Consider the following 14,031-nt stretch of genomic DNA (forward strand, 5'->3'; position numbering starts at 1 on the left):
CAAAAGTACATCTTTTAGATGTCTCCCTTATCCAACACATTCATTTCAGGGTTTTTTGAGCCTCTTCTAATGTTCTAATGTGTTGATTCTGGTGTGTTCGAATAGGAAGAGGTTGAAAAAGTGTACTTTTGGTGTGCCTTCAGGAGCAGGGTTGGGAAACACTGCTGTATATGACTGTTTGCTGAAAAGGTTTACAAGGTCATTGATAGTTATTTCCCCTATTTTTAATTAATCTATTTCCAGCAAACAAACAAACAGCCATTTTCAGCAGTGTTTCCCAACCCTGTTCTTAGAGGCACACCGACAGAACATATTTTAAATGTATCTTTTATCTGACCCATTTATTTCAGGTTTTGGAGTTTCTTCTTATGTTCTGATGAGTTGATTGAGGTGTGCTTGATTAGGAAGAGGTTGAAAACGTGTACGTTTGGTGTGCCTTCAGGAACAACATTGGGAAACACTGCTGTATGACTGTTTGTTTGTTTGTTTGCTGGAAAAGGTTTACGAGGCCATCAATATATTTTTCCTAATTTTAATAAAACCTCTTCCAGCGAACAAACAAACAATCATATGCAGCAGTGTTTCCCAACCCTGTTCCTCGAGGCACACCAACAGTACATATTTTAGATGTCTCCCATATCTAACCCATTCATTTCAGGTTTTGGAGTCTCTTGTAATGTTCTGATGAGTTGATTTTGGTGCGTTTCATTAGAAAGATGTTGAAAATGTGCACTCTTGGTGTGCCTTCAGGAACATAAACACTGATGTATAGTATATTTAAGATGCCAATAAACAAATTAAACCCAACCAGCCATAGAAAAACATTTTAGGATCAGATTGTTTCACTCTGTTTATCTTCATCACATTAAAAATCACACACCAACAAGGAAGCTGCCGTGTAACTTTTGTGTCTCTTTCTGATAGCTGAATTATCTGAAAATAAAACATCTATGCTGTCCATTGTCGCCAGCTGAGCAGACAGCACAGCGCTGGATGAAAGCCTGAGTCTCCCCACACCGGTCGTGAGTGGCATGTCAATTTCTCTGTGTGTGTGAGTTTATAGAGTGTTGACAACAACAGCTGCAGTTTACACCCTCTGACAGCTTGTGTGGATGAACTGGGAGTGAGACGCAGGTCACTAGTTCAAACATAAAAAGCAAGCAATAAGCAGTATTTGGTCTCCAGTAATTATACTGTCCAATGTAATTATACTGTTTGAGACTTGACGATATAATGACATATGAGAATGACAAATTTTCACTGGTCATTTATTTGTTGTACTTCTTACATGATGCAACACTTACATGGGATTGTTCACAGGATAGTTTCCTCGAAAGTGTCGGTTTTCTCAGTCATGGTTTGGCTGAAATTGGAAGCCTGAGATACGAAATGTTTGTTCCATTGTTAATGCTACTCAATCTTGAAAAGTGTAGTGTTCAATGTGTATTGGGCTTACAATATTCACTAAAAGGCCCTGATACAGAGACGATCACCAAATAGGTTGTTAGATCACACTCTCCACGCCAGCTAAACAAGATCCAGACGGTGGATTTTGTCAGGAAATGTCAGTTTCTCCAGGTATCTGGACAAAAAGTCAGCAGAGATTCCAATACCCAAACCTGTTAACCTACATTTAACTGAATAACAGTCTCCTATCAATATAGTAGTTTACTAAGATAGCCAGAGAGGAGCTGAAGCAGGAGACGAAGTAATGATGATAAAAAAAGAGCAGATTTTATTGAATATTATTAGTTGCGTTTGATTCAATGCTTAGGCTTCGTCTGACCATGGTAAATCCAACAAGTGTTATTATAGCAGAAGCAACAGCAATGGAAAATTACTGCTTCACAACATTGTCAAGAGAAAAAACAGACCTTGAAATGGAGACATTCTCTCATCTCTTTCTCATGACAACATGTGTCGCTTGAATCTACACAGTCAAAAGATAACAATATGGAAAAATGAAATAATAATGAAGGAATAATTATATGAAAAAAGTAATGTTAACATTTTAAAACAATCAAATGACAAATAATCATCAATAATAATAATAAATCAAAAACTAATAAATCAATAAAATAATATAATGATAATTATCTACATGACTAATGATCATGTGATTAAATAAGAGATAAATGAAGAAAAAATAAATATAAACAAATGAAAATACTATAAAGCAAAGACAAATGAATGGTTGCTTTCTTGAAACAGCACACAAGGATTGCTACAAGAATTCTCAGATCCTTAGATTCTTCAAGGTTGTGTGTGAAAGCAGCTTATTGCAACCTACACACACAATTAAATATTCTTGAGCAGTTTTCTGTGGTTGGTTGAGACGTTATTTAGACCGCCAAGTGGTTGTTTGGCTCATAATCATAGGGGAACCAATGTAAGTGCTATATAGCCCTAGGTTGTTTAGTAGGGGTGGTTTAAGGTGCTGCATAGCACCATCTTTAAAAATATAAGTGCTGAGGTGTTTCCACTATGATTACGAACCAAATAACTTATAGTGCTACTTAGCACCATTTCTTAATGTTTAGTTAAATTTTTAAAGATTGAAAGCCTCTGATCAAAACAATATGAATGTTTGCAATAAAGCTCTGCAATTCAGCACTCTAATCAAGTCATGATTACAGCACTACACTATTATAAAAGCAGCTTTACGTCATTATACATGAAAAAAAAAGGCCTTCCTATTTTAAATCAGCTCTGCTGTGTTTGCACTTTTACACAGATATCTGGCCACAAGCAATAAGCAGAACGCATAATGCAGAGAAGAATTAGACATAAAGAAGGCAGAGCCCCAGAGCCACAGCTGCCTTTTAGATAATCATGCCAAAGGACAGTATATGGACAAGAGGTGAGGTTGGAGAGAAAGACAAAAAGAGAGAGGGGCGGGGAGAGGGGGCAACAACCTCAAGTACAAATCTAGAAATTTGATGCATAGAGAGGTATATTTAAGGAAATGTTTTTAAAAAGTATACAGGGGCAGTTGTGACCCAACACCCAGTTCACACAGGGCATCAGAGTCAATGCTTGCTGGAGGGCATGTCTGATGTGGGACTTCAAATTAAGCCAATGAAATTAGAATACAACTGCCTACTGTCTGAGCTGGGTTATTTGCATAAAGCGATCTGATTGGCTGACGCTTTAAGGCTGACGGCTTAGAAATTCCTAACTTCTGCAGTGAGCAAAGCCGTTGAAGCGGCACCGACAGATCCACAATTTAGTTTGGCAATGCTTGACGTCACCCATTCAATCTGATTGGAAAGTGTTGATTCTGACACCCTTTGTGAATCAGGCGTAATGATTTTAGGGAGTTGAAGCAACAGACTAAACTCATGAATGCATGGACTGAACAACAAGAAAAGCAGCACAGTCTAATCATCTGGGCCACATTTATTTTTAGTTTAAGGGCGCATGTGCTCTCAGTTCTGACTTGTTTGTGTATGTGCGCACTTGGGTCTAAAGCAGAGGGCTGATTTTTAGTATGGGTAACTCATTCATTTTCTTTCGGCTTAGTTCCTTTATTAATCTGGGTTCACCACAGTGGAATGAACCGCCAACTTATCCAGCATATGTTTTTACGCAATGGATGCCCATCCAGATGCAACCCAACTCTGAAAAACATCCATACACACTCATACACTACGGACTCAATTCACTACCCAATTCACCTGTACCGCATGTCTTAGGACTGTGGGGAAGCCCGGAGGAAACCCACACGAATGCAGGGAGAACATGCAAACTCCACACAGAAACGCCAACTGACCCAGCCGAGGCTCAAACCAGCGAACTTCTTGCTGTGAGGCGACAGCACTACCTACTAGCACTTTCTGTCTTTTACTAGATATTTTACTAGACAAACTTGCTTTATTTACCAACTAAAGTGAATCTAATGGGATTTGCATTTTAAACATTAAATAAAAGTTACAAATATATTATTTTTTTATTTCATATATTAAAGTTTTAGTTATGATACTCCCAAATTATTTTCACAGAAATCCGCAGATTTTTACCAAAATTCTCTGCAGAAATAGCAAATAATGTCCGCAGATTCCGTCTGGCCCTACCTATGGGTAAGCTCATGTCACGTTATATGTTTTGTTATAGCTATTAATTAGATTGACTAGGCAAGTTATTGAAATTTGGCAAGTCACTGTAGTACAGTGGTTTGTTCTATAGACAATCAAAACAAAATATTGCAAAAGAAGGCTAATGATATTAACCTTAAAATGATTTTAAAAATATTTTTAAAAAAATGGTTTTATTGAAGCCGAAATGAAACAAATCTGACGTTGTACAGAAGAAAAAAATATTATATGTATTGCTGTGCTAATCATCGTTTTAGTGATAAAAAAAAACACATTACAACAACTGTATATGCATTCCCAGTGACCAGGAATGCTCATGTATCATGCATTTAAAGCCGGTCACTTTTCACCACAGAGACTTCCATTTTATATGCACGCGAATGCGACAGACCGGAAGCACAAGCTTGTGCGACAAGTTTAATTTGCAAGTTGCAAAGTTCAAGCTTGTCAAATCGCATCACGTGACCACTCTGTACAGAAATGTAAAATATGGACCAATTAATTCGACCTTTTATGCCTAGTCATCTTGTTTAATCCCACCCCTTTTTGCAGCACTGTACGACAGAATTCTGCAAGCTCAAACTCAAGTCTGACCGCAGATATTGGCTGTATAGGTTGCTTTCACATGATGTCAGGGAAGTGATTAATCTACATAGGAATCTTTCAGAACATCAAAATGTTTCTGTTTTATGTTGCTTATAATTGTTTAATTTAAACATTATGATTTGCTTGACGGCATCAATAGAAATGACATACAGGCCTAGCTATGTATTATAAGATATTGTGTCATATAAAAATTATATATAAACATCACCACACTAGTACAAAATCCTGGAGAATATAAAAAGTACCCTGCCCTTTAATCGCTGCAATGAAATCTTACTCTTGTTTTGCAATAATCCAAGACTTTACTGATGTTTCAGCAGAAAAAACAACCTTAAGTTAACATCGAGATGTGCAGCAGCAGTGAATGTTTGTTGATGGTAAGTTCGCACTTACAAAAATAAACAAAAATGATAAATGTAGACTATGCTTTAGTATGCTGTTATTTTGTGATGTCTGGAAGATAACTAACGTTAATAGTAATTGAAAATAAACATGTTTTAGATCCACATGGTGAAGTGTATAATGTGTACTACTCTTTGTTAATGAATGCTACTGTAGCATAGTAAACTGATAAACTGTAATAAACAACATTAGTGTAAACTGTGGTGCATTGTGATGGTGTATAATCATAGCATAGAAAACAGAAGCCTGTTGAATAATTTGTTTATTGCTGCAGTTGTGTTGTACCACAGCAACAATATAATTACTACGACAGTTTAATTACTTCAACCAAGTAACTTTCAAACACTATAGTATTTACTATAGTATTTTCTACAATATATACGGCCTCGATGACAGGCAAATATATTTTAATTCAGTAGAAAACTTGGCAATCTTCATGCCCACCATATGTGATTATTTTATATTCATATCTCCTTTGAAATATGGTATAGGTATGCTATAGGCCTCTACGTCTATGCGCTCCATCTGAATTTCACACGTCACCAGAACTACGCGATTGAAAACAACATATAGTGCGAATGGAGATCATTATTCTGAAACGCATTAAAAACACCAGTCTGGACAAAGAGTGTCCATTTTAATACGTAAAACGCAATAGCGTAAAATGTCTGCGCCAATAGTCTAGTGGTGCATATAGCACTGATGTGTTGACGGCGACCCGAGTTAGATTGCCGGCTCAAGATCCTTTGCCGATCCTACCCCTCTCTCTTCTCCCAATGATTTCCTGTCTGAAATCTTTATTGTATCATAATAAAGGTGAAAAACCCTAAAAAAAAAAAAAACAATAGCGTAAAATTAACTCATTAGCTGTGTCCCAAATGGCACACTATACACTATGCACTCATGCACTATGTACTTATGCACTTACACACTCAACAGGATAGTATAAGTATGTAGTGTCGTCCCAAATGGCACACTAATGTTTTTTACTAAGCGGAAATTCAAACCGTTTCCCTAATGACGTTTGACGGTTGCCAAATCAGTGAAATAAACGACCAAATTATCAAAAAATACCTGCTGTGAGTATAACTACATTCACCATCGGGAGGCGCTATAATCCCTCTCGTAGGAGAATTTTGCTTTCACAATCCAAAATAAATAAAGTTATCCAAGATGTGGGCCGATAGCTCCGCCCCTTCCGCTATGCAAGCAAACCTGTGGTCGTTGAGTGCGGGAAGTGTCCATCATCACACACTTCATTTTACTGGCTGAATGAGTGCATCATCCGGGTAATTAAAGGTTCAGGACACCCCGGAGAACTTTTTTTTTTTATATTAACAGATGTGTGTGTGTTGAGCATCAGTTAAGACAATGTTAGCACCTGTCAGCTTTAATTGTGGGGAAAACTGGATAATTTTGAGCTTTAGTCAGCTAATTTCAACTTCCGGGTTTAAAATGATTTTTGGGGCGGGATCAAAATCGGCGACGTAGCGCAGTACTGCAAGTGCAATGATGACGCGTCGGTTTCTCTTTATTATTCATAGCGGAGTTTTCTTATCCTATGAGAAGAGCCGGCTGCTTAATTATTCATGAGACCTGCCAGACCTGCCAGTGTCAAGCCCGAGCTGAGAGACACGGAAACCACGGCACAGTATTTAGCCGTTCATGAAGGCTCATATGCGTTGGTTTCCATCATCCACGGGGTTTGTTGCATGTTTTCCCCCGCGATCTTGTCAGGGCCGATCATACAGCAAAGCTGTGTGTGTGCTGCAAGCATTTTTGTCGGGAGAGCAGCACGAGAACTAGAGAATGGCGGACGCTGTCTTTTATCAGGAGTTCGTTCACATTCAGACACATCGCCGTGCTGCTGTGTTTGCCTAAATCCTCCAGATTACCAGCAGGGTTAATGGTTAAAATAGACAGGTCAGGAGACCTGCAACACTGAGTCTGCTGGATACAGGGATTGAGGGAGAAGTCCTCATTTATAGTGTTTACATGAACACACTTATCTTTATAATTATATAAATTGTTGTTGTCTGTATATGAAATTACGAATAACAAATGTAGCAGGGCATTAAATCACTGTTCATTTCTTTGCATTTTAACTTTGTAAACTATAAACTCATGCGTCTCCTCTTTGTGTCTCATTTTGTGAGCTAAATGACAACAGCAGTTATTCGCTCCCCTTCTCCCCTGCTGGCCACGCCCACTCCTGCCCGATGCTCGCGGAGCTCCACGCCCATTGATCATGCATCTTTTGAAAAAATTCTGAAGTAGACTTTAACCGAAAGAGGGGGGTGTCATGGCCCTTTAAGGTGCACTTATTATTTTTAGAGTTTTCAGTGTGAACACACTACTTACTTATGCACTATTCTACGCCATTTTGTAGAATAAATAGTGTATGCGATTTGGGACGCAGCTATTGTGTGCATGATGCTATTTATTTTTATTTGCTTTGGAATGTAAGTCACACTCTTAATTAGCTAATGATAACATGTTAATTCCATTTAGCCTAATAATCATGTGCTTGCTTGAATGTAGCACACCATTTAAATACACATTTAAAAAGCTGGCAGTTCAAGCAGCTATTTATGTATAAATAAAAAAAGATACTGTCAGAAAACTGGAAATAAAATGATTCATGATTAGAAACAGTGTCCAGCTTGAATGAATCCTAACGTGAAGCAACACAACGGGTTCTTGAGAAGCAGACAGAGCGGTTGATTATAATGGGAGCAATTAATTATAATTAGTAGCAGTTTTGAAAAAGGACATCAACCTACCCCTCCGCCTCTGATGTTACTGAATCAGGATCAGCAGGTTTTGACAACCCCGAAAAATCACTTCATTGTTTGAAAATACCAGGTATGTTATGCATGCTCCCCATTTAAACCCCTAAGCGATCGTCTGGTAGTTGTTCCATCAGTCATATCTGATGCAACATGCCGTTTGTTTGTGTCAAACCCAGTCCCACTGAAGTGAAACCTCACCACTGTAATGAAAAGAGAATTCAGAATGACATTTTCCCTGCTGTCCACAACAAATGTATCATTTATGATATCAGCGGTTCTCGACTGGTTTGGTTTCAGACCCCGAGTTTAAAAATGGACGTCAAGCATTGTAGTGGATGATTGCATATCACGAAACCTGGCCATGTTTGCATCTCCAATCTGCAGGGCAGGTGACAGATGAACATGCACCACAAATATTATACAGCTGGGTTTGGAAAAAAAAAAGCCTTTTTTTAAGTGAACAACTGAAGAGATGGCTTTACTCCGTCCTAAAAATATTATTCTGACATTGCACAGTTGTGGATGCAAAGGAGTTAGGGTTAGCATGATTAATTATACTGAATGTGTACTTGTAGTTTACTTCACATCCTAAAATGCATATTTTAAAAGTACAATATTTGCACACACAGTTGAAGTCAGAATCATTAGCCCCCCTTTCAATTTTTTTTTTTTTCTTTTTCAAATATTTCCCAAATGATGTTTAACAGAGCGAGGAAATTTTCACAGTATGTCTGATAATATTTTTTCTTCTGGATAAAATCTTATTTGTTTTATATTAGCTAGAATAAAAGCCATTATATATATTTTTTAAAACGATTTTTAAGGTCAAAATTATTAGCCCCTTTAAGCTATATATTATTTTGATCAGAACAAACCATCATTATGCAATAACTTGCCTAATTACCCTAACCTGACTAGTTAACCTTAAGGTTTAAAATGTCACTTTAAGCTGTATAGAAGTGTCTTGAAAAATATCTAGTCAAATATTATTTGCTGTCATCATGGCAAAGATAAAATAAATCAGTTATTAGAAATGAGTTATTAAAACTGTTATGTTTAGAAATGTGTTGAAACAAATCTGTTAAACAGAAAATGGGGGGGGGACAGGGGAGCAAATAATTCAGGGGGGCTAATAATTCTGACTTCAACTGTATATTTATACAAACAGGCTAGCTGAAACAATCGTAACATCTTGGAAAGAAAATGAAATGCTTCATGTAGAATGTAGTTAATGCCAGTTAATGTAGCTTCTTTTAATGTAGTGCAATGAGGTTTATTATGTAGAAATTATATAAGCATTGAGCATGTCACCATTTTTCTCAGAAATATATATTTCTATATGTGTTGTTGGCTTAAAATCTTAATTTACTTTCTTGAAAAAGCTCTGTCATTCATATTTCACATATCACAACACGTTTTCACATCACATGCTTGAAAATCCTTTGGGTGTGTTTTCTACAAGTACATATGGCAAAACCACATGTAAACTACATGATTAAAGTTTAACCCCACTACATTTACAGTTGAAGTCAGAATTATTAGCCCTTTGAATTTTTTTTTTGCTTTTTTAAAAATTTCCCAAATGATGTTTAACAGAGCAAGGACATCTTTACATCATGTCTGATCATGTTTGTTCCTTCTGGAAAAAGTCTTTTTGTAGTAAAAAAGCAGTTTTTAATTTTTTAAACACCATTTTAAGAACAAAATTATTAGCCCATTTAAGCAAAAAAACAAAAATTGTCAAACAATCAAAACAAACCATCAGCATACAATAACTTGCCTAATTACCCTAGCCTGCCTAGTTAACCTAATTAACCTTGTTAAGGCTTTAAATGTCACTTTAAGCTGTATAGACGTGTCTTGAAAAACATCTAGTCAAATATTATTTACTATCATCATGGCAAAGATAAAATAAATTAGTTATTAGAAAGGAGTTAATAAAACTGTTATGCTTAGAAATGTATTGAAAAAATCTTCTCTCCGTTAAACAGAAATGGGGAAAATAAAGAAATGGGGTCTAATAAATCAGGGGGGGGGGGCTAATAACTCTGACTTCAACTGTATATTTAAATGTCTGAAAAGGAGTATTTTTTATTATTAAATTGTACTTCTTTTTCCACAACAACATTTAATTGTATTATTATTTGTCATTAGCTTATTTCTTGCTGCCTGTGCATAAATACTGGGTCACAATCCACCAGCAAATAAGAACTGCTAATATAGTTACAGCAATAAAGCATCTGTACTGATTACGCGTAACAGCTAATAATGAAGAAAATCCTTTGTTGTGCTGCATACGAATGGTTAAACTGTCATCATACGAGATGAGCTTCATTGCCTCCCCATTTGCCTCATTATTCGTCATAGTTAAATCTATTGCAAGACTTTCTGCTCTACTGCCGTTACCCAAAAACACAAAGACCATTAACAAATCTAATCTATTTGAGAATCTAACAAATAACCAGCAGTGAACGAGGTCTGAGTCACCGCACTCAAATTCAATTGCACACTGACTGATGTGATTTCTCTCTTCGGTTGTTGATGTACTGGACAGGTTTGGGTCTTGTTTTGTTCTCCAGCCGCGCAGAGATCACCCTAATGGACTAAACTTGTGAATGCTTGGACTGGAGAATGAGAAAAGAAGCACAGTGTCTATTCGTCTGGGCCACATTTAGTTTTAGTGTGATGTATTTATTGCTAAGCATTTTCTGAGTTTATCAAGAAGGCCCAAATGTTAGGTAGTAATCGGAGTGGTTATCCGATTGAATGACATCTTGAATTAAGACATTATCTGTATCAAAGACTATGACACTCATATAGATTTGAATAGAATCAATTGCTATAGACTAGGGATGTCAAATTCCTGGAGGGCCGCAGCCCTGCTTCAACGCACCTATCTGTAGGTATCAAACAAGCCTAAAGCACTCAATTAGTTTGATCAGGTATGTTTAATTTAAGTTGGAAGAGCAGCGGCCCTCCAGGAACTGAGCTTGACACCGGTGCTATAGAGCGAAGAATGTCTGGGGGAGGGGCTCGGTGCAGATGTGTCTGTATGACAGTTTCTGCAGCTTCAATATTAATAATCCTCTGGAGTTGGAAAACGCGCTCTCAGCAAATAATTACCTCACAGACATGAAAAATAAATCTACATAAAGGATGGAATCTCTACTTTTAAATTACCAGCTAAAAAGTAAAAACAAATATTCTCTGGTTTTATAATCCTTATGAAATGAACACAAGGTATAGTCTCCTGTGTCCTGCCTACTCCATTCTCTTCCATTTCATTATACATGAACTCAATTGACACTAAATTAGTCTAAACAGTATCCTAAATGAACACAAAAATGTCTGCTTTATCTTTCCTCTCGTCCAAACGCATGCACTTTAAGAAGTCTCCTAGCATACCGAAAACAACACCCTGTTATAGTTATTTAACACTTAAGGCTCTATTTTAATGATCTAGGTGCAAAGTCTAAAGCAAATTGCGCAAAATCATTAAGGGCATGTCCAAATTCACTTTGGCTATTTTAATGATGGGAAAAAAGGGTTTGCACCATAGCGCATTTGCTATTCACATGGCAGACTTTGTAAGTGGAAAAACTGAACACTTCACTATCGAGAAAACTGTTAAACAGACCATCTGCAGTGCAAGGATAAAGAATGAGCCTCCTCCATTTGGCCTCTTTACTTTCTTTTTACTTTCACTTTTTACTTCTTTACTTTAGCTGATAAGAAAATAGTGGAAACTCACTCCACTGAAGACATCATCAGCCTAAAACTGAGTAAACAAACCCAAGTCCTATTATTATACCCCATATAGTGATGCATACATCTCCAAAACCCGACAGGTGAACAAATCTAAACTTGTTTTTATTAAAACAAATATAAATATCCATATAAATAATACTGCTAATAACATCATTAGTGTTAATAACATTATACAAATGCAGATAGTAATGAATAAACTGAAAAAGCCCCCCATCTTATTGCATCTTATTGCACCGAGTGTATGATATGGCCCTAGAGAGCTGTCTATTGATGAAACAAGACTTCAATTCTGTCATGTACTGTATACATATGTAACTTTAATTATATATATATATATATATATATATATATATATATATATATATATATATATATATATATATATATATATATATATATATATATATATATATATATATATATATATATATATATATATATATATACATACATGCATACATATATATATAATAACGCCTTAACGCTTAAGATGGAAAACTTTAATTTAGTATCAATAATAATTTAGGTGTGACAAGCATCATAGGAGCAGAATAACTGACTCCGGATTGTTGATTTTATTTTGGATTGATTGATTTTTTTCTTAATTCAATGAAATTATTTAAGAGTTTTTTAAAAATTCAAACAATTTGAACAACATGATTGGGAACAAATGCGCATCATCCTTAGAAATATAACTGAAAATAGTCACATCGACCTTATTATCTCACATGAACAAAAGTAATGACACATGAATCCAAAGCATAAATACTGGCACCTCTGACAAATAAAATCAGCAACCCAAGAAACATCCTATGATTCGGTGAACTGAACAGCGAGCGAAGTCAATGCTAACTCGCTAACTAAGGCAAACAGAAAATCATCAGCTTGATTTCCCAATAAATTTCACTTGAACAGGAAAGAAATATGATGAGCTTTTACTTATGTAAACGTTTCTATCAAAACCAGGCAATTCGTGCCTGAGATCAAGTTTATTTGAATGCATAGTGAAGGCTTATAACCTCTTCTGACCCATGACATTCAGTTTGAAACTTTTAATGTTGTTCAAAGTTTCTCTCATATCCAGTGATTTAACCACATTTATACGCTCGACGACATTACAGCATGAATCTGAATTTGTTCATAGTCAGTCAGCATCAAGCTTACACTTTGAAGCCTGAAGGAAACTGATTTTTATTCTTGTACAGCTATGAGCATAAATGAATACAGACAGGTCAGATCACTGTTCCAGTCTCATATGTGAAAAGTTACTGGTTTCTATATTTCATAATTATCTTTTATGAGAATGAGGATTATTGTTTTGACTAAAGTACCAAAATGCAGCATAACAAATGATGAGAGCGAGCAGATTAGAATAATGGGAAAACAATATCGATGTCAGACTATTCAAAGGTTTACTGTATTTACGCAGAATTACCCTTTATAAACACTGCCTTAATCAAGAATCAAGACTTAACCATATTATAGATCTCAAAAGTGCATTGTTAATTCGAATGAGGATACATTTATGTAATCATTTTGTAGATAATTTTATATAAAATGCCATTTAAATTCGAATAAAGCTGAATAAATAAGTTCCATAAAACAATATAGCGTTCCCGAGTCCCGACGTTATTTTGGAACAGCATATCTGTGATTACCGTGATCTCATTGAGCACCAGTACAGCCAGTGCTCACGAGTGTTACACATACGGAACGCCCATGTCTGTGTGTGCATCATCTGCATAACGGTCCTCAGAGCATTTACCAACATGGAAGAGCAAAGTGAAGATGCGCTGTCCTTCCGCTTGCATTAGAAAACGTTCAGTTTACTGTTAGGAAACCCACATCAGGCAAGTGATGTAGGGTAGTTTTTGGTGTCAGATGCAAATGAAAAAAAAAAAAGACGATGCGATGTGCGATGTGATAACAGCTCAAAGCTGGAACCTCAGGTTTAAGACGGCACTCATGTCTCATCAAAAAGAGACAAATAAAACTGCCTATAATCATTCCACAGCCTACAGTTCTATCTGTTCTCTCTCTTTTGGTAGTACCCAACTTAATCGTGAGATTTTAGCAACCAGATCTAAATTTAGCGGGCACAGCTGGGTAGAAAATTGTTCTAAGCGGGCAGCGGGTGAATTAAGGCTGAATATACGGCGGAAGCAGTCGGGTGTGGAATAAAACCTAGCGGGAACAGGACTAAAAAAATTGTCCCGTGCAGACCACTATTGTAAGGGTTAAAAACATTGAGAAAAATCAGCTTTAAAGTTTTACAAAATAAGTTCTTAGTATTGCATATTGATAAGAATACAGAGATTTGAAACAATTATAGCAGAATATTTACAAATTGTCTTCACGGGAAATTATCT

At 36.3% G+C, this 14,031-nt stretch overlaps 1 protein-coding gene across 1 annotated transcript in view; it reads right to left on the minus strand.

Annotated features, from left to right (window-relative positions):
- Positions 1–14,031, minus strand: part of si:dkey-187i8.2 — a 53,945-nt gene that overhangs the window by 15,749 nt on the left and 24,165 nt on the right. The window lies entirely within an intron of this gene.

Source organism: Danio rerio, chromosome 12, assembly GCF_049306965.1.
Source record: "Danio rerio strain Tuebingen ecotype United States chromosome 12, GRCz12tu, whole genome shotgun sequence".
Lineage (NCBI taxonomy): Eukaryota > Metazoa > Chordata > Actinopteri > Cypriniformes > Danionidae > Danio > Danio rerio.